Here is a 24,801-nt window from a genome sequence, read left to right on the forward strand (position 1 = left end):
TTCTCATCGTCGTTAGTTCTCTGTTTGCACCCTTTTTGAACGTGTTCTTTAAATATGTCCCTCCATGCTGTCAAGTCTGACTGAAAAGTGCTCCAGGCAGCTTGTCATGTGACCTGTTCAGTTATTTTGTCATAACTGACCTTCAACAATCAGGATGCCAACACAGAACATATGTGATGTAATGAGATAGATGGCTGAGTGTGTGTGCGCTGCTTGCTGGTTCAGACGTCACCAGGAGTGCCAGGGCAGGGACAACAGCAGATGAGAGAGGCTGAGCACCAAAGCAGCCATGAAAATCCTCTCTACATCCTCCTTCTTTGGCAAGCAGATCCCTATGAAATGGAATCATCTTTTCTTTCTCCACCTCTTTATCTCATCCCATCCTCCTTAACAAACCCCTTCTTATCCTCCGGTCAGTCCCTTTTACTTAAACTCTTGTCTTGTTGCCCCCACAGTGGAGTTCACTTTACTTTGTGTTTTTCTCTCTCTGAGGTTCCAGGTGCTCCTCCGACAGTCACTCTCATTTTCATAAAGCGACGGCGTTCTGCAGAAAGAGAGTTAAACAGGTAAGTCACGGGGAGAAGGGAGCGAGAGTGGGAGAGAGATGGAGAGACAAAAGGAAAGACGAAGAGAGAGGGAGCAAAAGTTAGTGGTCAGCAACACCGCGGGCATCATAAATCAGATTTCCCACAATCCCCTGCGGAGGGGCCCTTCGCTCGGCCTTGTGTGGACACGCTCAGCGGGGCGCGGAGCATCGATTGGCGTCGCCACGCCGATGCTGACTGTGCCGGGTTCGGAGGGCGAGAGGGGCGAAGGGGTGAGTTGGGGGTGTGTGTATGTGTGTGTTAGCGGAGGTTTGTGTGTGTATGTGTGGGTGTGTGTGTGTGTGTGTGTGTGTGTGTTTGTGGGGGGGTGGGGGGCTCATGAAGAAATCTGCCTCAGCATCAAACTAAAACAGCAAACCAAACCCAGGAAAACGTAGGTGTGTGTGTGCGTGTTTGTGTGTTTTGCGCAGGAGAATGTGCAGACTCGGGGGTAATTTCCTCCCCCATCAGCACACCCTCACTCACTTCCTAGCACACTTGCCCCCTTCTTCTTCCCCGCTCATCACAATCTTCTGCCCACTCACTCCGGGGCAAACAGGGGGAACGAGACCTTCCTGCCGCTGCAGGGTTTGTGTTGAGAGGCCGAGGTGCAGCTCACACAGCCGGAGGGCAGCTGTCAACTCAAACGCTGAACCCTGGAGAGAAAACACAAACTGGCATCAACCAACATGTCAACTTTATCTCTTACTCTGTTTGAATAGACCTTACTACGTCTTTTTTTTAGCTCAACTTGAGGGAGAAGGATTGTAATAGTGATGGCACACTGCTATAAATGCCTTCTTTTGCTTTGTTTAATTACATGAACAAGCAAATATTACCTTACTTACTTCAGAATCTCAAATGAAAACTGTAACTATTACCATATTGCAATAAAGTTTCAACATATTCCCTATATATGTAATATACAAATGTAACATATCTGTGATGTGCATAAATGTACAATGCTGATATTTAATCTATAGATTGAGTTGAGTTAGGGAGTAGGACATGAACCATCATCTCCAGTAATGTGTGTGCACACTTGACTCCCTGGGTAAACAGCTGCACACTCATGTCCACTTAGACCTCCTCCTTAATTGGTTTTAAAGATAGACAACATACTCCTGCTTTTCCAAGTTAGAGAGGACAGTCATTATTCACACAATCATAAAATAAAACTTTTTATTTAAACACAGCGAAATAAAAAAAATCTGCCAACCTTGGCTGTTGAATGTTCTTTAGCCTTGAGAGCAGCGTGATCAGGGCAGTCATCCTTCCTCTCTCCCTCCTCCTCTCTTTTTTTCGTTTACTTCACAAGTTATTCGGCAATACTGCACACATTTTTAACATATCTGAAAATTTGGCAAAATGATGTGGATACCATCAGCTGCAGCCATGTGAATACATTCAGTATGCTGTGACAAGATTACATAATTAATGGTACACCATTAACTCTGACACATCATGACATGTCATCACTGCCTCCCACCAGAGATGCAGATATTCTTGAATGAGTGAATTTGTCTCTTCTCAGCCATGTGTACCATGCAGCGTTTTCATCTGCTGTTTTAGCGAGACAGAGAGGGACAACATTCAAAATGATATCTGTCTTTTGAATACTTACCTTGGCCCTATCTTCTTTATTTTTATTTATGGTCTTTCTGTCATAGAGGAGGCATGATAGGCTGTGCTACAGCATGTTGTAAAAGCTCAACATGTTCTCATCCCAAGTGATCACATATTGCTGCTTTGTCAGTGGACCTGTGCGTCTACATATTACACTCTAGGTATCTTTTCGTGTCTGCTATTGACATTCTGGGATGCCACAACCGACAGTAAAAAAAAAGCACATGGTGGGATTACGCTACAGAAGCACAAAGCTATATTTAGCGAACAAAAGCATATGGCAGCCAACAACAAAAGCACATGTTTAGGATTGGACAAGGCTCTAGGACAAGGCTTCGTGGTAGAAAAAAACCATCACATTCAGACGGTAACTGAACACCGTCACCGATTTAAAAGTCTAGGGTTTGTTGGATATATCCACCCCACTTCCTGCCCACCCTGTAGGGACCTTCTTGCTCGTTATATTATCTTGTTAGCGGCAGCATTTCAACCGGACACTGTTCGTTGGCGTATTATGCAGACTGACAGGTTCCGTCTGGCTGCGCTCTCAACTGATGCCGCCCGTCTTCTAATCATGCTGCCACGGCAGGTGCTGTCTTCGGAATGAGAAACGCTTTGTCTTTATGAATGCCATGTTTAAATGAGAACAGCCCTACTAAAAACAGAGAAGTCTTTCCTTTGCATTATAAAAAAAATCTGCGTTCATATAACATTGTGACAACGATCCTTGTGTACACGGATCCGCAAAAAAACACAGAAAATGCTATAGTTTGTATGCCAGGCCAGTAGCTGGCAGTGTAATTCTGTATCAACACACCACAGAAGAACACATGTACAAAGCCATGACGTCACTGTTCTCACAGGATCTGCACATTACCAGTTTACATGGTGACAGAAGGGGTTGCATTTTCAAAAGATTACAGTATGGAACCTGGTTTCAAAAGTTTGTGTTTTTAGGCCCCCAAAACGCCCTCAAACGCCGTTGTTTCGTGTTAACAAAAGGCCAAACCACAAACGGCCTCTACATGGGCATGATCACTGTATTCAAAAAATCTGATTTCCTCCACTTTGAAAGCACCTTCTCCTTTTTAATATACGAACCTCAACTCAGCTGACAAACAAAACTTTTATTGTTCCAGATTTCTTTTTTTTTATCACACATTTCCGATCAGGGTTTTTTAAGTAAAAAAGGACAAAATCGCTGTATGCAGACAAATATAAAATTATGTTGTTGCTGCCAGAAACAATGTGAAGAAGCTATATGGACCTTCCCTACATCCTCTATTTTTTCCTTCTATCTTTCCATCCCTCCCTTACTCTTCTTCCCTCACTTTCTTTCATAAATTTCATTAACAGAGAAATCCCATTAGCTCCCTCTCTGGCCCTGCCTCTCAGGGTTAACAACTTTGCTTAGCCATGTAAATTCAGAGCTTAGTCAGGCCGATTCTCCACACAGCCACCGCTGGATGCACGCTGTCCTCGCCACATTTAACGCTATCTTTGGATATGTTCATGTGTGTTAAAAATGTGTTTGTGTGTGTGCAAGTTGTGGGCTCAGGATGTGAGGTCTGTGTAAACCTCTTCCAGCTGATAATCTGGATAGTGTGTGTATGGTTGTGTGTGTGTGCATCTCCATATTATATACATACTGTACATATTCTCAGGGTCTGGTGTATGAAGTGCAGGGGACGGACACTTATCTCCCGTGGGCAGGACCGAGGAGTCTTACGGCTGGCCTCGCTGGGCCCTCCTCCTCCTCCCCAGCAGTCTTCCTCTGACCTCCTCCTTCCCTCTGTGAGGCTTTAACACACAAACCCAGGAAGATTTACTCCACATTGGCACCACTGTCGACTTGCTGGCTCCCAAACAAAGTGAAGCAGCTTAAAGTGATATTTCACTTCACGGGAAACATTTTATTCTCTCTGTTACTGCACAGGTATGTCCAGGAATTGAACTTTTTTTTTCAGACTCACTTGTAACTCTTGATATTTCAGGCTGTAAAAATATGTCTTTTATGCCAGTTGCTGTGCTATCATGAGTTTTAAAAGTTTTGCCTGTACTACGAGGTTTTTAAAGATTTCTCTAGAGGGTGCTGGTTTAAAGGTGGGGGAAAAAAGATGAAAATGTTATCATGAGGAGAAAATTTTAAAAAACCTCTTCTCCAACCTCTGCTAAATTTCGTCGCCTCAACTGAGTATTTTCAGCCCAAACTGTGGTCCTTCTCAGTGTCCAACCAACAGGGTATTTGGGGCAGAGGGCAAACTATGCAAATGTAATGCAGAACACGTAAGCAATGTTTGACAAACCAATCTCAACTCAAGGCTGCCTTACTTGCTTATTCTGAAAATTTCAACTGTCCAACTCGTTCTCATTCCCAAGTTGTCAAATACCGATGCTTTGTTGCAACCCATTTAGCGTCTGTATGGGACGCACAGGTTTCTCTTGTGTGAAAAACTAATTGCATGCTTAAAATTGGCAAATGGTGGTGGTTAGATAGGTATGAGAAGGTGCTCGGACAGAACTGGTGGCATTGTTATCATGCACTGGCAGATGGCTGGATGGCACGGGCAGCGTCACTTAAGAGCACGGCTGGACGGAAATGCATCAAATGCTGAGGGTGGATAGGTCTCACAAATAACTGACTTCTGTGCGGAAGACCAGAGTTCACTCCCTGTGTGGATGTGTGTTTTTTCTCTATACCTTACCATGTGCTTCTTTTGCCTAAACCCAACCATGGTGACAGTCCACGTTGTTGTGTAAACATAAAGGCCGTGCTGCTTCACCCCACCATGTGCATTGGTTGACATTGCCTTAACAGCATCGCTGAGCAAAAACAGCTGACACAGAAGGATACCTAAAATGTCATAAGTAGACACAGAAGTTGTCTGACAGAGCAGCACCATGTGATGAGTCGGGATGAGAATGTGTTGTATTGTTGGTACTGCTAATGCTGCTCTGCTGTGACTGTGAAAGCATTTATGGGCACAGCATCTGAGTCCAAAACAAACTTTTACTCGGGGACAATAAAGTATGTCATACTGTATTGGAAGTGTGAAAACACAGAGTCTGGGCTGAGATTCTAAACTAAACCTAAAGGATAACTGCTTCTCTTTTGGTGATGACACTGTACTCACCAGGGATCTGGGAACAGGCTGGAAGACTGTGAAACCTGCAAAGACGTGAGGATCCAAACATGATGACTGTTTCCACCAGCACACACAGACCTTTTCAGCCTGCCTGTCAGAGAGGAACACACACCAAACCACACACAAGTGAGTAAATACAGAGACATCACACCAGGTGATTGGTAGGTGACTGCCCTGTCATAAGGCAGACGCGGAAAGTCACTGACAGAGCAGCACGTGACGAGTTGGGATGAGAACGTGTTGTCCAAGCATTAATACTTTGACCAAAATAAGGCAAAGTTACAGTGTCAGTGTGTATTTATTTTTGTCAATTTGTAAACACACAGCAAACATGCTTAAGCATGAATAATGAAAAATAAAACCTGTCTACCTATAAATTGTAACCTTTTACCAAAAAAACTGCCTATTCTGTGGTATTGGATGTCATAAAACATAACTCAAATAGAACTGTGTAGAGGAAAGTTGGGGTATTTGTAATATACAATTATTTTGCCTAATTAGACACTTTTTTCCCAAAATACCACTGGTTCCCTGGTTATGGCATATCAGATCAAAAGCCTGCGAGGAGCATCAATTAAAAAGGACCGAGGCACGTTTCTTATTATTTGTTGTTCAGGTGGTGGCTAAAAGGTAAGTCAGAAAATATATTTGTCGTTTGGGTGTTTGACCCTTTGAAGAATATTCAAAGACAATGGGTAGGTTCTTCGTTGGTGCAACTTTTCCAACTGGATCATTACAGTGAGCATGTGTGTCAGGAGACAGACAGGACATTGACTGGGTCAGGAAGTGGCTGGAGAGTGTAGACAGAGGAGTGGGAGCTGAACTTCATTGATAAACCTCTTTCAGTCGCAGACAAGGAAGGAAGTTGCACAGGCTGCAGGGAGGGAGACGCTATAGATCCAGTATTGGGACAGGAGTCCAGCCACTGCCAGCCATTGATCAGGATCACAATCAATCAGGAAACCATTGAGCAGCCTGCTCCAAAAATAGAGTGAAAAAGCACCTGGGAGTGAGCAGTGGACAGGGTCAGCTCGGAGTCACAGCCGCGTGCCCCAAGACATTGTCCCCTCTCGCTCTGATTGCCCGAGGCAGGAAGTGGATCAGAGCGCTGCTGTTACGCTGGGAGATGTGTTTCATAATGGAGTGTACAGGTTTATGCCACTTGACCTCTGAACCTCAAATGTTATTGACATGTTTCCTTGTTCATGGGTCAAATTCTCCTCCCTGGAGCCAGAGATCCTTCAGCTTAAATCATTAGCTTGAGTCAGAAAACCTGGACTCAATCATTTTGTTTAAAGCCCACAGATGACGGAGAGTCGCTGTAGAGTGTTATTAACATTTTAGGAGGGAAATAACAGAACAGTCGGTGGGTTTCCATTACAAATTTATACAAAACTTAAGTGATATTTTTGAAATGTTGATAAAACATAATTGCAAGATGACTATGTTTCAGTTGAGTGATGTTATGTGCTTTTTCTTGCGATAACATTCCAAGAAGCATGATGATGGATTTTCGAAACATTATCAGCTTTATTTCTATTGCAGCCAACACACTAACACCAGTATTACCAATCATAGGGGACGTAGGCATGTTATGCAAACGATAATGGAAAGGCAAGCCCCTTATAGCCCTTATATTATTACACAGCAGCCACGTATGAGGGATTTCTGGAAGATCTTAGTCCACGATTTCACAGAGGAATTGTGGATTCAAAACTTCTGATGATACGCTTTACTTTTGAAGAGTTTTGTGATGCAATAACACCTCTTGTAGCACCTGCTGCATCATGCCCGAGGGAGCCAGTTCCTACCAACAAGCACATAGACATAGCATCATGTGACCTATAAAAGCCAAAAAAGTGTTTCCTTTGCAGTTTTGAAAGATATGGCTTTTTTCGAATCGCATAAAATACCACCTCATGCGAGTGTAAAAGCTTTTTTTTGCCATAAATAGGAGTTTTTTCAAAACTGACGTGTTTCCATTAGATGTATTTTATATACAGCCTCGGCGGTTGCCACTTTGTTTAAACTGGAGTTAGTGTGCTAAGGCAGCTGTCCGTGTGACTAAGGCTACACTCCCACTGCACAAAAACCCTGTTAACACCTGCCTCCACCTCCTTAATGCAATGACAATGCATACAGTCGGCAGTCACACCCGGGTCAAATGACTGCAGTAGACACAGGTTTTTATCGCTTCTGGCTCCGATCAGCATTGATTGGAACACAATGAGGTAATTTCAGCTCCTTAACCAGCAAGATGCAGTGACGCGTCATCACTAATTACCCTCTGTCTCCTCCTAAGCAGCGCTAAAACATTATTCCAAGTTAGTCTGCACCAAATTTGAAAGAGAGACTGAATAAGTAAGAGATATAGAAGGAGAAGAAAGTGCTGAAAAACTTTCAAAGACCTCTGTTCCTATTGCTGCCTATTGTTTCCCTATTCTCTGGCCTGTCTGTGACGTTGTACGGACACACCAACAAACCCATATCTTGGTGACAAATACAGCAAAAAATACTCAGAAATAAAGACATAACCTCGACAGTGAAGGTAACAAAATCAAGCTAAAGACACATGTAAACATACCTAGCTCATACACACTTGCTTGTCACACTCTAGTTGGCTGGGGTAGCGCAGAGCCAGAATGGGAGGGGTTTGTTCACCCACTGTGAAAGCACTTTGGACATCCCTGGGATGAGCGAGGACTGTCAAATCCGTCCTGACGGCATTGCGGCTTTCCTCTGTGGGATCAGGCCTGGATGAGAGCCGGCTGCAGAGGCCCAAAGCCGGGGGATTCAGGCCAGTGACTGGCCAGCGGAGCTCGGCTGTCAGTCAGAGCAGGCACAGGGACTGAAACTCTTCAAACAGCTTCCACAGGATCAAGAGGACCGCTCTCTCCGGCTTAGAAGGAGGCTGCTGGAGACACAGATTTGAGAGGAGAAAGAAAAGGACATCATGTGAGACAGACTGAAGTCCACTATCAGGCCTCAGCCTGCAGCTCTGAGCTTCTGTTTGGGTTTAAAGACCAAAACAAGTTATTTAGATAAAGATTGTGTTTCTGTGCAGAGGGTGATGATAGGACAGGAGAACAAAGAGGTGATTGAAGGATGGATGATGCCGGTTTGATATTTATAACAGAGGGCATTGACTGATATTGACCTGCTGTCTGTTTTCACATCTGATGTTTGACCATCTCTCCACACAAACACAAACACACACACACACACACACACTCACACTCACACACACAGAAACACAGCGGTTACTGGAAACAGAGCTCTGATTAAAATACTGAGTTGCCTTCAAACAGACCAAAAAACATGCGCACACACACTCACTCACGCTTGCACGCATGTGCACGCACACACACACACACACACACACACACACACACAACAGTGAAGAACACAGAAATGCAGATCAGTACCACTCAAACTGGGTGTAGTGACAATAGTCTTAAGTGAACCTGTGTGGGATAGCAGGGACATGAATAAGTGATGTCAATAAAATCACAGAGCATGGAGAGTATCAGGAACCGACACACACACAGGCGCGCACGCACGCACGCACGCACGCACGCACACACACACACACACACACACACACACACCTACATACAGAAAAAGCTATGAGGAGCTCTGTTTATGGGTTAGAGACAATATTTTGATTCAAACACAGCAATTCTGTGTAAAGCACAGGTTGTTCATATTTGTGTATTATTTTGTGTCTATGAGGATTACATTATGTGTGTACAGATAATATAAAATTTTACCCACACATGAACATTCAAATGGATCTTCAGAGTGCTACCAAACTATTTTCCAAAGATACTGGTAGAAACCATGAATATTTTAAAACATTAAAACGGCTCAAAAACAAACAGTTACACCTAATTTTCTGAGGGAAAATCTGAGTTAAAAACATATATTTTTCAGTGCAGCCAATTGTTGTTATGTTGTTATTTTTGTTTTTATTTTATTTTATTTAAAAGGGACCATGTACAGTTTAAAACATAAATGTTACCATTTGATACAAGCATCTGCAGTCCCCTGGCAGGTCAAAGCGGTTACACATCACAATGACATCATAATACAAAGTTTAAAAAAAAAGAGGATGAAAAAAAAGAAAGAAATGACACAGACGCAAAATAAATAATACACAATGGAACATGATATAAAGTGATTCAAAGAAGAAGGCAAAAGACAGACAATACAACAAAAAGCACATCCCTTACAAAACACAGAATAAAGAGCTACACACAATAGCACATCACAAGTAAATGCATGTCAAATTAAAAACAAGTTATAAAGTCCAGAGTTCAAGGTTTTTAAACACTGCATAATCAGCTGGCAGTGTTTAATTTTTCTCAGTTTCACTTCCCTATTCTTCCCGATTCCCGATTCTAATCTTTAGGCTTAAGGGATTCATTATGGTGTGATGTTTTTATAAAGACAGTTAGGTATTATCATGTTAATACTGGACCCATAATAAAATGCTGTACACATTACACATAGTGTCCACCTTTTGTCTTTTGCATCACATCCAGTACATGCATCATTTTCTATCTATCACCTGTGTGTAGTTATGTGAATCATTTGCAGGAAGAATGGACTCCGGCAATAACAACTGTTATCACAAAATTAAAATTAAAATACAGACGGTTAACATGAATTGCTAAAAAAAAAGAAAAAATAGTGTCTACAAATAGTATCAAAATGCAATTTGATATAATGCAAATCATAAAGATAAGTACACAACTACTCCTTTATAAAATGCAAGTATCTTAAAATTAAGATCTGACTACTTACCACCCTTAGATGTTCTCTGTAAACAAAGCTTATATTTCTGTTTCATATCTTCATAAAAGAATGAGCTCCTAAAACCTCAGAGGGGAGCACAGGCTGGAAATCCCTGCAACTTGACCTTTGACCTGTCTCAGTGCTCAAGAGGGTTGACAGGAGAAATGGGTGCATGAGGGGAGGAAAAAGGGGGGGGGGGGGAGTTTTAATTTTTCAATAGGACTGTCAAGGACACACAGCGGTCCACCCAGCAGCTCCGCTCACCTGAAAGAATGTCTTTGGAGACCAAAAAGAAGCAGGTGTCCTCTCCACACAGCTGCACATTTGTTCCTCTCTCCTATTAAGATTTTAAATATCACAGAGTGCTTTAAGAGCTGAAGGGAAGCAAAGGGCTTTCTTAGAAAGATTACAAACAAATTGAAAAGAATATTTTATTTATTTATTCACTCTGCCGGACCCAGAGGAGCTGAAATGAAAGGACACACACACATGCATTTCCACACACACACACACGCACGCACACACACACACACACACACACACACACACACACACACACACACACACACACTGCGCTCTCGTCTTCCCTGGGTAGCTGTTAGCAGATTTTCACGTGTGGAGAAGCTCCCAGCAGAGACGGCGGGTAGAAGAGTCGGGAGGTCTTCCACTTACAGCAGAGATCACCACAGTGAAAAATTTATATCAGCAACACACCACGCCCAGTGTGTGTCTGTGTGTGTGTGTGTGTGTGTGGTAGGGGGGGTTGGGGGGGTAGGGGGCAGTAGAGGAGCACTTAAGTCAATACATGTTGAATGAGTGAAGTACATGTGTTGCTGTAATGCAACAACAGTCTTTTGCATACTGTGTTTATTGTGTGGGGCCTTGTGTCTATTGTACATCCATCCATCCATCCATCCATTTTTATTCTGTCCATCCATCTATCTGTCTGTCCAGCCACTCATCTTTTCAACCATCGCTCTGTCTATGCAGACCATAGACTGTATATAAAGATGGATGGCTTGACAGCTTACCAAAAGTGAAGGCAAAAAATTTTGATCGCCACCTTGTGGGTGACTCATTTTTGGTAGTTCTGATCATATTGAAGAACCATTATTCTTCAAATATAAGCCTAGTCCCAGTTAAACGCCCGCTCCCTTTAATTAGCCCGGTGTGGCTACACATTTTGAAAAATAAAGGCCTGTCTCAATTAGAGGTCTGGTTACCATGCAGTTAATTTTTATAGAAGTTCTTTGGATGTATAAAACCAGGTTGTTAGCTACCCACTGGGGATAATGTTAGTTAGCTGCTTAGATCATACATACAAATATAAACATTTAAACTTTAGCTTGTATGGACATGCTACATACATGGTTAGCTAAGTAAGATTAAATGGTGCTTTTCACATTTGGTAAGATAGCAGGATCTTGATACCCTGGAGATTGTTACTGCACAGACTCTGGCTCCAAATGACTTCATCAGTGCACCAGTGTACGGGTTATTTTGGCTTCATTTTTTGTAAAGTGGGAGGAAGTGGAGACACGCCGTCCATCTTTATATACAGTCATTGGTCCAACAACTAATGCATTAGTCTGTCCAACCATCCATCTGTTTGTCCATTGGTCCATCCATTCATTTAGCTCTCGTCCTTCAGTCCATCTGTTCACATGCTCACCCATGATTTATCATCCATCCATCCACTGGTATATCTGTCACTTTACCCATTCACTTATCTATCCATTGATCAGCTCATCCATTCATCTTTCATCAACCAATTAGTCATGCATCTTTTCATCAGTAAATCCACCATGCATCAACCTATCCATCCATCCATCCATCCATCCATTGTAATTTAGTTCTAAAGAGGAACACTTGGACTCAGATTCACCCACCAGAATTTAAATAATAACTTCCCTGTGTTGTTGGACACAATGAAAGAATGTAAAACAAGCTTTTCGGGGAGGCAAAGTGAGCGCAACATTTCCCCACATGCAGCCCTGTCAGATTAGATTAGGATTAGACTGAAGCAAACAGGATGTCATTCTCTGTTAATCTCCCCTAAACTCAGTTTAGCTCAACCACAGTTGACAGCTGAGGCCCATTTGGTCTGAGAGACGGCCGGTCGCTGCTGACATTATCAACCTCACCCCTCCATCCATGCACACACACTCACTCACACACACACAAGAACATAGAGTTTACAGAGTTAGGAAGGCCTGGAAGGAACGTAGTGAAGCTGGCAGCCACCTGAGAGAGTTGATCCACACAACTGCCTCCATCAGCAACTTCCTCAGAGCTTTTTAGCCACTTTCCTCCTCTAATTCAGCTCCTCGTCACGGCCCCGGTTCACAGTGTTCCGCTCCAGACACGTTTTGGGTTTGACGTCCCCGAGGTCTGAGGAGTAAAAGCTACGCATGAGTCTCTCCAGGTGAGACGAAGAAGTGGAGGAGGGGGGGCTGATTTCTACCAGCCCTCATTCCTTAGTTTCTGTATCCCCCATCTTCTCTCCTTTGTCCCTCTTCATCTATCCCTTCCATGTTTGGTCCATCAGCACCTCAACACCAGTGCCCCCGTCCAGTGACAGGGGGGTTCTGACTGATTGACAGGTCACTCATCAGGAGGGACATGTTCAGCCTATTGAAATCTACTTATTATGAATTATTCAAAGACACACCTCTCTCACTCTCTCAGCCCGCCGACAACATGGCAGGTAGAGGCTGAACGAGTTATTCAGTGACCCTGGTCGCCTGCACACAAACAAACACAAAAAAACGCATACACACACTCTGTACGTGCATGCATTTGTTCTCTCTTTGATGTCTTTGATGATTACCCCCACTACTAGCCTAACTTTAACACAAAAACTAAGTCTTTACCCAAACTGCCCTGCAAACAGATGGGGACCAGAGAAAATATTCCATATCCACACTTAACTAGGTCCTCAGAAAGGTATAAGAACAAGAATACATACTGCACACATTGTCTGAAGACTAATGTACTGGGATCTTTTACATGAGGTAAAAAAGTAATACTGCAGTTTTAAAAGTCCTGCACTGGCCATTTTACCAAATAAATTAGATAACTATCAGCACAAATAAAGGTCTAGGGTGCAGGATTTAGTGGGATATATGTGCTTTTATATTTGCCTGATTTACCATGTCATTAAGTCCACCATGTTTTTTTCTATAGTAGCCCAGAGGAGACAAACCAAATACTGGCTCTGGGTAGGGCCATTTGTGTTTTGGTGTGGCCAAAGTAGTAGGGTATGGGCCCAAAATGGGCATCTTATCTGGGGCCCACTTAAGTAACTCGCCCATGTGGGCAATTGGCATTGGGCCATTATGAAACCCATAAAGACAATTCCATATAGGGCCCAGTTTTCAGCCCATTTAATACCTACATGGGCCCCACATACAAATGTTGGCTGGGTGTCACATAAATTCCAAAAGTCCCTCGACATAGACATATACATACACACTACACTGTTAAAATAACTTGATTGACTTTTGTTTCACACAGGACACCTGCGCCGTGGGTGAAAGTTTGGGGTTTGTTTGACCCATCCAACTCCCCTACCACCCAAACTATACAGACTTCCTCTGTCTTTATACTAAGGCAGTTGCTCAGTGTCAAAAAGTGCCTTCATCTGATGTGTCTCTTACACTGCTAAAGGGTGCCTCATTGTGTCAATATCTTACACCAAGGGCCACAGGCCGAGCATCATTATTTGACAAGTTGGGTGTGAAGAGAGGTAGATATGGCATCCTCTGTGAACCAACAGATCCACAGAAGATGCCATATCTACTGCTCTTCACTCAGTCTTCACTCACCTGGAGAATAAGAACAGCTATATCAGGATGCTGTTTGTTGACTACAGCTCAGCATTCAACACAATCTCTCCCATGAAGCTGATTGGGAAACTTGACACTCTTGGCTTCAGTACAACACTTTCCAGCTGGATACTGGACTTCCTCACATGGAGACCCCACAGACTTAGGATTGGCAGTCTCACCTCCTCTACATTAGTGCTCAAATCCAGAGCCCCCCAAGGCTGTGTGCTCAGCCTCCCTGTGTTCACACTGTACACCCATGACTGCACTCCCAGACATCAGGAGAACTCTTGTGAAGTATGCGGTTGACATTACCATCATTAGTCGTATTACAAACAATGAGAGTTCACACCGGGAGGAAATCAACAATCTTGGTGCACATAGAACAACCTACTGCTCAACGTCAGTAAAACCAAGGAGCTGATTGTTGATTTTAGAAAGAAGGAGGCAAAGACACACACCCCTGTTTACATCAGTGGAGCTGAGGTGGAGCAGGTAAACAAAAAATTCCTTGCAATTACCATCACTGAGAACCTATCTTGGTCATCACACATCACCATCCAGGTTAAAAAAGCACAGAAAAGGCTCTATTTCCTGCGGAAACTTAAGAAGGCTAAATTCCAGGGCAAGATCTTGGTTAACTTCAACAGAGGAGCAATAGAAAGCAGCTGACTGGAAACATCACCAACCGGCATGGCTCATGCACGGCCCAGGACAGAAAGGCTCTACAGCAGGTGATTAAAACTGTCCAGAACATCACTGGTTCCCATCTACAGAGCATCAGTGACCTCGGTGAAGTGAGGTGTCTGCACAGAGCTCAAAGGATATTGAAAGACAGCAGCCACCCCAGTCTGTTCACCCTGCTGCCATCTGGAAAAACATACAGAAGTGTCTGCTGCTGAACCACCAGACTAAAAAGGAGCTCCTTTCACTGGGCTTTGACTCCTCAACTCCTCCTTCAACACCAAAAAGATGTAGCAGGATTTAAGATCCCCTTAAAATTCATTTCTTCTTTAAGTATGTGTAAGAAAATGACAATAAAGTTACCTTGTACCTTGAGACGGGGTTTTGCCAACATTACTAATGATTATCGCAGTTGAGCACAACCTGCTGTTTGATTCAAACAAAAACGTGTCAGCCATTAAGAAACAAGCACAGTATATTTTGTGCATCATAAAATTAGGTACAGTGGTCAGTAAAACCACTTTCTGATCTTTTCCAATTTTCAAAAGAATCAAACTCTCATGTCCCCATATCAAACATTGGTGTATATAAAAATTATGCTCCTGTTTGGACAAAAAAAGAAAAGCAGTATGAAACCAATAGCTGATTAGCTTGTAGGACTTAAACTCAAAATGAAGAGGAGTAGCTGCCACGTATTATGGCAGTCTCACTTTAAAAAGAAAATGAAAACATAACCAGGAGATAACTGTTCCCAGCTCCAAGCCTCCGTCTCCTCCCATTACATCCCCACTGGGCTAATAAAAGGATTTCCAGCTTTGTGTAGAATGGAGGACATCTCCTGTTCCTTTTGATACCGCTATTGAACACTTCTTGTTCTCTGAGGTGAGCTAAATACCTCCTCTGTCCTCCTCCTTCCATCATTTCCTACCTCTTAGCTTCCTATTAACCCTTCCAAACCTGCCCCCAGTCCGCCCAAATCTGGGCTCTGGAGTAGACAGGCTGAAATGAATAAGGGGGCCGAGGAGGGTCAGCAGAAAGGCATGATGGGACTTATCATGGAGCACATATGGGAATTGTGAGGGATTTGAGTGGGAGCGTAGCGGACACAGGAATGGATCAGCCTGTGACATCATTAACCACGGGGAGCTTCCATCCGCTTGGATTTCTGGGATTTCTGTAAGCCAGACAGTGAAGGGGTAGAAGAGGCCAACTGGTTGAGGGGGGAGTCCGGTCTCTCTGAGATTGAGAGACCAGAGTGTATGATTGACCAAAAAAGCTGATATTGTGATTGAATTTGAAAATAAAAAATGAAAGTTAGGGACAGAAATAGGAAGCCACTGAGAAAGAGTCACGCTGGGTTTTTTTTCTGTCCTCTTTGTTGCAGTTTTCTTTTTTGCCCTATACTGAATCCCCAAAAAATGAATACAAATATCCTAAATAAACACGCATACACACTCATGTGAGCGTGCACACCAGGCATAGTTTGGAAGTGTCAGTGGATAGGTTTGTCTCTGTCAGCAGGTCTGGCTGCTTGATGGTCGCACTTTGTCGAGGTGTTGTTTTTTCTCCCTTCGTTAGACTCGGCGTTAATTACTAATCTCACGGTCCAGCGCAGGACACTTGTGCTAACGTTAACTCTCTCTCACTAATGAGGGGGAAACCAGACAAACAGAGGGGATTTACAGCACAACACATGCACACTATTTCACTGTCACACTCACTAAAACAGACACACAAACACTCGGGAAAAGAGAAGACAGAAGCTCTGAGAAAGAGACTAGCAAAGACGAGAGTGTAAACAGTACTGTATACCTTGTGTAGTTTATATGACTACACACAAAAATATGCATATGTGTACATAAGCAAAAGTAATTAGGTCCAGATTCATGTCTTTCTTTTTCTGTTTCCTTTTTTTTTAAAAAAAGTTTTCTTCAAATAAATGCTCTTATGGGCTATTATTAAAAAGCGCATAAACTCAACCACTTTAACACTTACATACACACACAATTGAGAAACACACTCCATGCATGTTTCCATTATACATACAGTGCGCAATGCAAGCAGCAGCATGCTAAAATGCAAAACAAGCACAATGTCTGCCCCGTGCCAGATGCAGCATCGGCGTGGGGCAGACATCTACACCCCCCCCACACACACGCATATGTGCACACACACAAATAATTTTGTTCTTTTACACTTTTAAGGGTCCTCGTTGACATAATGCATTTCCTAGTGCATAGCCCCTAAAGTTCATTCTAACTTTGATCCCAAAACCAAAGCCCTCAAATGGTACTTAAAAAAAGCAAGGACCGGACAAAATGTTCTTACTTTGGAAAATGCACTCACTTTAGGTTTCCACTACATGGTACCTACTCTACTCCACTCGCCTTTGGTATCGGGTACTTTTGTGGGAGTTGTTTTTCATTAGAAGATAGTACCGCTTCAGTGTAGCTGGTCATCATAGCAACACCATGCGAAACTGCTGTAATGTCATCTTCAACACGACACACACATACGCATAGACTCGCATTTGTTGGATATGCTCGTCGGCCAGTAAGGTGAGGAACGTTTGCACCTCCTCATGGTGTGATCTTTCTGGCAAGTACCAAAAAAGGCAGTTCCAGGTACCAGGTACTTTTTTCCTAATGGAAAACCAAAAAAGGCAAGTAGAGTAAAGTAGAGTAGAGCCAGTATCACGTAGTGGAAACGCGCCTTAAAATGGACATGCAAATCTTGGTGGTGCTTTTTGTGGTTAGTGTTGGGCAGCAGTGGCATTTTCCAAAATGTAGACTTTTCTTCAAAAATACCCACACCTTTCAGATATGTCCTCACTTTCCAAAAATGTACCCACTTTTCAAAAATACTGTGAGGTCCAAAAGAGTCTTTATGTTATTGTTAATGGTGGCAAACCAGTTTCCCATCTGGGGATAAATAAAGTTAATCCTATGCTCTCCTAAAAGTTTCCTCAGTTTCTATAATGTACACACAAAAGTGCCCTCACTTTCTAGAATATAGTAACTTTTCTCAAAAATATCTACATCTTCCAGACATGTCCTCACTTCTCAATAATTTTCCAAAATCTCCTTACATTTAGGAATATGTTTCCACTTTCCAAACATGCAGAAAAAAAATGTCTTCACATTTCAAAATGTCCTAACTTTCAATATTGTAGTCACTTAAAAAAAAAAATACCATCCAGAAATGTCCTTACTTTTGAAGTTCAATTTCATTTTTCCAAAATCTTGTCCCCCACTTTCAGAATATGCTTTAACATCTGAAAATCATCCTCAATTTTTTAAGTTCACTCACTTGGCAAAAATGTGCTTAATGTACAAAAATGATTTACTTCGCAAAAATGCTTTTGACTCCCAAAAAACCTCCTGTTCACCCAAATGTCCTCCTTCTCAAAGTCTAAAACTTAAGCTGGTCCTCACAAAGACAGAAGGACAACAATACACACACACACACACACACACCTTCCCACTCCTATCCCATCCTGCCTCAGCGTGCTGCCCCCTGAGGGACACCACAATTAATGACCCTACTGATGACCGTATCAGTGCTGGTGGGGCAGGCTGCGTCCTCCGCGTACATCATGACTAGAGGCGAGCTGTGTGTGTGTGTGTGCGCGTGCATGCATGTGTGTGTTCAGGACAGTGCATATGGAAGAGCTGTGGGACCTCTGGGCCCAGGTGATGTCACACGGCAGTGTCGCCGGTTGCATATGTGTTAGCTCATGCATGTGTATGTTGTTCACACTTTACTCGCCGTTTCGCAGTGCCAGGTGACGGGTGTGTATCGACGGGCCGAGTGTGTGTTTTTTGCTGAGGTGTGTGTGGACGTACGTGTGTGTCGGAGGCAGACACAGCATTTTAAAGCTCAGGCTTCAGCACAAACGGAGCTGCGCAAGCTAACCATCAGCGCTTTAGCTGAAGCGTCCACCTCTAAGGGGGGGGTGAGGTGAATTGGGCTGCCTCCCCCGCCCGGGAGCTCCCTGTCCCCCCCACCCCTCTCTGTGGCCCCGCAGCCTGGCAGGGTGATGAAGGAGAAGCTGTCAATAAGAAAACAGGCCACGCAGAGGTTCAAACAAACTGCTGTTAGAGACACAAACTAACAAGCCTCAGGCCAAGGCCTCTTCTTCATCTCACTTCTTCTCTGTTCTTCTTCTTCTCTGGTCTTCAACGCCGGCTTTTCAGTTGCTCAAAGGCTCCTTTAATCATGCACGTCACAGATTCCACCCTCTTCAGCACTTTGTGCGTTTGATTACACCTGTTTATGTGCTGCTGATGTTGTTTGCTCAGCCGCTCTACATGCGTGTGTGTGTGTTCATGTCGCTGGTGTGTATGCGTGTGTGTTCTCTTAAACCAACCTGCTGACACAAGGTCTGTCCAGTTTAGATCCCGAGCACCAGAGGCGTTGCTGAACTTGAAACTCTCCTCCATTTCTTCAAAGTTTACACTGACATAAGTGCTCACATTTACACTCGCGCTCAGCTCCTTCATGTACACATTGCCTTGGTGTGTGTTTTAGCTGCAGGCTCACACATCAGGGCGGAATCAGGATTTCTGCGAACACACACAAGAGACAAGCTGCCAGGTCAAACTTGTTCATTTCTCATTTTACTTTGAAAATTTGGAGCCAGTAAGGAGACACTATGTGGTCTAAGATGTGAAACCCTCAGATGACTAAAACTGAAGTGGTTCACCAAAACAGCATGTTGATATAAAAACAGTCCCTCTGTCTCACCTCTGGTCCTGCTGTTAGTTCACTCATTCATCCATCTTCGCTGAACACCACCACCTCCACCTCCATCTAAAAACTGTAAAAGGGACCTCCCGTAGCAAGCTGGTATGCTTCTATTTCTGCAAAAATAATAAATAATATTTACAGTTCATTACAATTTGTCATTTATTTTTGGTTTAAGACATTCTGTCTATATGTTATGAATGTACTGTAAAATCTGGGGAAACAGCAACATTACTAAAAGTCAAACAGAGTCAAAGATGAATTATCATTTGATCTGAGCTGACAAATTACAGATCAAGTCAAGTTCTGTTAAAGGTCTATTGTGTAAAGATCTGGTGGCATCTAGAAGTGAGATTGCAGATTGCAACCAACTAAAACTTCTCTCATGTGTCAAGCATGTAGGAGAATTACAGTAGTCAATGTGAAAACATAAATGGCCCTATCTAGAACCAATGTTTGGTTTGTCCATTCTGGGCCACTGTAGAAAAAACATTCTGGACTCTGTGGAAGAAGACCAAGCCTCCAGGAAGTGCGCCAGGCTCATGTGATGCCCACAGACCCAGAAAAACATTTGGAAAGTTTAAAAGAGCCACAAGATTTTTTAATTTTAATTTTAGACCACTATTTAAGCTAGTGAATTGCTAAATCAGAAGTCAGTCACTTCGCCAGCAGAAATTACCCGCTCAGGCTATTTGGCTGCTATAAGTCTCTAGTGCACAAGCCTCATGGGCCGGTAGATCCGGGTATTCTATTTCCAGAAAAATAGCTTATTTTGCTCAATACACTAATGAGCCACTATCATAGGAATGAACGGGGCCCCACCTCCAGGATGTATCCAGACTTTCTCAATACATCCATGCACCTAACATCTCTGAGCTAGCTAATGTTACAGCTCAGCCAAGGAAAAAGCCATTGATGTTTACATTTGCATGGACATCTCTCTATGGCCGATATCTCCAAAACTAGGGAAGTCACACCAAATTAATCCAGACAGATAAATAGCATGTTAGAGGGAAAATATGTTATTCTTACTTTAGGGTGAACTGTACCTTTAAGGTCCTCAAAGATCGCACAACATGGAGCCTGCGAGCTTAGGAGGTACTTGAATCTGCTGGCTTGGCCCTAGCAGTCTTGACCCAGAAGCTGTTAACCTTCAGATTAAGAAAAAAACATATCATCCAACCAAAAGCAATACAAATTAAACATATATTTTTAATGTGGCTAAAACACACACACTACAAAAACCAAACACGAGGTGAAAAAAGACAATATGTTTCATATAGTTTTGCAAAATATGATGCAAAGTCCTTTCCTAATAATGACAATGGAAGTTTCAATGACTTACTTTTTGAAGGTGGTCATTGTGGTCAGTCAGACTTTATAGGGGTATAAAGGGCCCTGTGTGATGATGAAAGAGAGATCATCGGTTGTATTACCAGTGGGTTTGCAGGGGAGGGCATTGGAGGCCTGAAATGCTGGATACAGAACCGGGCGAGCGTCCCCTGCAGTGAGTCGCCTCCAGCATGTTGTCATGCAGGCATGGGTGTCCTGTGACCTTAGATGCTGCCCATGATTAGTTTTTATGAGGCCTAATGAATGCTTATGCATTCTCTGACCAGCTCTGATTAATATTGATGAGATCCCAGGATTGCTGACACACACCTTTCCAGAAAGGCTTGATTATGACCTGTGCATGTTAACACATGAAGGGGGACAAGAGAGGCGGTCAGGTGGTGCTTTTCAGCCTGAAGATCACAACACTGTATAATAAGTCATGGTCATATCAAAGTGGAGGAAATAAAAGGGTTTCTGTGCTGTAGCAGTGAAGTGGCAGACAAGCATTTTTCACCAAAATGTGAAATGCTACCACCAAAGCCAACATCTGGTACCCCCGTTGCCATGGTTACTCGAAGACATTTGTGTATTAGTGGAAAGAGATGAACTGTACTAATAGTCCAATATTTTGAACCTGGGAATTTATGTCAATTTGAACTGTGAAAATTTCAAATTGTATAAACATCATTTACACAGCTCAGTCATCTTTTGTTCTACTAATAGGATCTCTGGTGTACATTTAGCTGCTTATTTGTACTTTTTTCTTTGTTTTTTTAATGCACTTTCCATTACTAGAGACTTTACGTGAGCAGCTATATTCCAAAAAGGATCTTGTTTACTATATGTACTTCATAATACACAACTTTAGCCCTGATTTTCTGCTAATCAGCAGTTTTTGGAGCTCCCAGATAAAAGCCCCAAATTACAGGCAAATCTGTGTTGGCTCGGTGCTTACATATCAATGCTAAAATGTTTTGTGTGAACTGTGCAAAGACATGAGCTGAAAGGAGCTCAAATGCGTGGCAGAAGCCCCCCAGATATCTAGCATACTAAATATTTCGACTTTGTGAGAACCTGTTGGCATGCTGCAGCCAGTGGAAATACTAGATAAAGGTTGACGACTGAGAAAAGTAGTGCCGCAGAGCTTTCCAAGGTGTGTGTATGTGTTCCTTAGAGGGAGAGAGAGGTAGAAAGTGGACTATTGCATGCAATGTTTTTGTAAGTTATTTGCCCAATGACTTACATGGAATGATGTTTTGTTGTTTTGTTTGACTTAGATATTATTTATATATACTCTCTGGGGATTCCTCCTGGTAAAAACTCTTGCAGTGTGTGACCCACTATATCGATCAGTTATGTAGTAAGAAAACCACAACTTCATAGAATCCCAATTACAAGACAGCAAGTGGTGTAATGTGATAAGCATGAACTAACAACATGTTCTCATCCCAAGTCAACACATTTTGCCGTTTTGCAGTGGACCTCCGCATCTACATATTACGCTTTAGGTATCCTTCTGCGTCTGCTGTTGACATTCAGGGATGTTGCTACCGACACCAGGATGTCAACAAAAGCACATAGTGGGATTATGCTACAAAAGCACATGGTTATGTTTAGACAACAAAAGAACATGGCAAACAATGCCGGGACGTCAAAAAAAACCCCAAAAAAACACATGCTTAGGATTCGGCAAAAATGATGTGCTGTAAGTTAAAAAAGCAACTTTATATTGACTGATTTTTGAATCTTAGGGAAATATGTGAGTGTGCTTGCTAGGAGGTAGAAAATGCATGAATGATCTCAAAGTGAACTTACCTTATTCAGGTGAGTGTAGCTGTCATTCATTCAAAAGTACCTGGATTTAGCCCCGCCTTCAATAATTCAAGAAAATGGAGGGTAGAAATGGACTGTCCCCATTAGAGCTACCTGTCTATCACAGAGCTGTCACAGCAGGCTCACACGTTTACACTGCATCCCATTTAAATCCACCGACTGTATCTATTAATTAGTAGCTCTCCTGCTGGTGAACTTCTGTACCTGTGCAAACACAAAACAAACACGCTCCTGAGTTCATACAGCAGCCACGTCTGTGTCCATCAGCTGTTTGTGACTCACTTTGTTTTACAAAGAGACCAAACCAAAGGGAGACTGGGAGATTAAGAGAGAGAGAAACCTAAAGGTGGAATGACAGGTGCGGAAAAGGGAGGCCTGAATAATTCAGTGAGTGGTCTGGTAAGATTTCATCTCTCTGTTGATCACTCTGTTCATATTTCCTGCTCCTGCTGCTTTTAACTTCCCTCTTCATCCTTTGAGTTACATCTGGCACCTGATTATAGTCACATTTTAAATATTTGATCATTTGAATATGTCCAATTAGTCTAGGTTTTGTTTCTGGTCATCTGTGTTATTTTCTGACATTTTGTTCTGCTGTGGCCTTTGATTTCTTCGTTGTACCTCATTGCTTGTGTCTGAGAAAATTCCAACAACATTCCAAACATGATGATGCCTTTTAAAATAAAGTGTTTGAGGAAAGTTAAACTATCAATATTGTAACTCATAAAGAGCACTGAAGCATCTTTATGTTCTTATGGCCAAAGCCAATGAGCATACAGTATTTCTTTATTTTTACTGTTTCCATTAGCTTAAAGACCAAGTTCAATTTCCTTTTCTGAATTTGTCTTCTGTCCACATTTTATGTGATTATTTATTTGGTATTTCTTGAAAACAATTTGTGATACATTTTGTCATACAGCGTCTGACTTTTTATTCTTCCTTGGAAAGTGGAGTTTGACAAAATAATCTCTTTCGGGGAACACAGAGTGTATGTTATAAGCCTGATGATTTCAACTTTAGGACAAGGAACGATACTGCTAAAACAAAAAGGGCCACAATAAGCAGTCTCTCTTAACACCAGATCAAATAGGTAACATGATAACAACTCTAAAACGTCTGCTCACAGTGAGATGCAGGTGAGAGCTTAAAGCTAATAATTGGACTTTGAGGGAAGTTTGTATTGTCCAGTTTTGATTTGGTTTTGTTTTGCATGTTTTAATCTGTTTATTTCATTGTAATTTTGTTTTCATTGTGGAGAAAAAGTCAGAAATTTCTTTCCTCAAAACTTTCGCCTTCATTGTCAGGTGCATAGCTGACACAGGAGTGAAGCAAAGACCTGAAATTTCTTTCCCAGTAGATGTACCTCCAGTTTGGTTATCTCGGATGTGAATAGTAACACACACAGTTGGGCAGTGTTAGTGAGTGGAAAGGCGGTGAGGGATCATGTCCTTATCACTTACATCCTGACTCCTCCTGGTTAGTCAGGACATCTGCACAGTGGGCACTGGAAATCAGGAGTGGGAGTGAGAACATCATGTAATAACAAATATGATTTAAAACAGTTAATACTTTATTAATTGCTGATGCTAATTGCTCATGTGGCGTTCACTTTGGCCAACAAGTTTTCACTCTCAACTTGTAAAGTACCAGTGCTTCATCAGTTGCCGTACACTTCAAGCTATGGCGTCCCTAGCTTCAGTTTTGGAAAGGTCAGGAACAAAACATCAGTTTCCACTTCTTAAATACATACAGTTGTTTATCAAAATAAACCTCCAGTGTAAGTTCACTTAGTTTTAGGATTAACTGGTGAGGCTCAGGCAAATAAATTACATAGTTAGGCTTCAAAAAAAAAAAGAAAAAAGAAAAAAGGGTTCAGATGACATTGACTTTTGATTTCACACAGGACATATGCAGCTGCTTTTGGGTGAAAATCCTGTGTTTGTTTGACCAATCCATCCACCCCAACCTCTTCTCTATGTGTACTTTCCCACTCTATATACTACATCACTTGTTCTGAGCATCTAACAATAACACAGCCCAATGCGTCTCATAAAGATGCTAAAGAGTGCCTTGAGGTGTCCGTATCCAATGCTGAAGGCCACTGACCAAGAATTGGTATTGTGAAGCTGGTAGTGAGAACAAGTTGCTTTTGGGAGCCATCTTAAAAATGTTAAACCTCAACTGTCTTAGTTTGAGTTATCCTCGTTTGGACCAATGTCATGT

The 24,801-nt window shown here is 42.5% G+C and overlaps 1 long non-coding RNA gene across 2 annotated transcripts; it reads right to left on the reverse strand.

The window, feature by feature from the left end:
• Positions 1-54: 54 nt before the first annotated feature.
• On the reverse strand, positions 55-22,852 carry LOC148189510 (uncharacterized). 2 transcript variants are annotated; one of them, XR_015776516.1, is made up of 9 exons: positions 22,561-22,852; positions 20,756-21,097; positions 20,460-20,561; positions 19,411-19,526; positions 19,034-19,229; positions 7,941-8,270; positions 5,345-5,447; positions 1,804-1,936; positions 55-1,240 (listed from the first exon to the last, which is right to left on the reverse strand). It is a non-coding gene; the product is annotated as an uncharacterized LOC148189510 (long non-coding RNA). The 2 variants fall into 2 exon arrangements; XR_015776515.1 differs by having other exon boundaries at positions 20,756-22,852.
• Between the last annotated feature and the right edge of the window lie 1,949 nt (positions 22,853-24,801).

The sequence above is a fragment of the Plectropomus leopardus genome, chromosome 5 (assembly GCF_026936395.1).
Source record: "Plectropomus leopardus strain MGB_pleo_1.0 chromosome 5, ASM2693639v1, whole genome shotgun sequence".
Classification (NCBI taxonomy): domain Eukaryota; kingdom Metazoa; phylum Chordata; class Actinopteri; order Perciformes; family Serranidae; genus Plectropomus; species Plectropomus leopardus.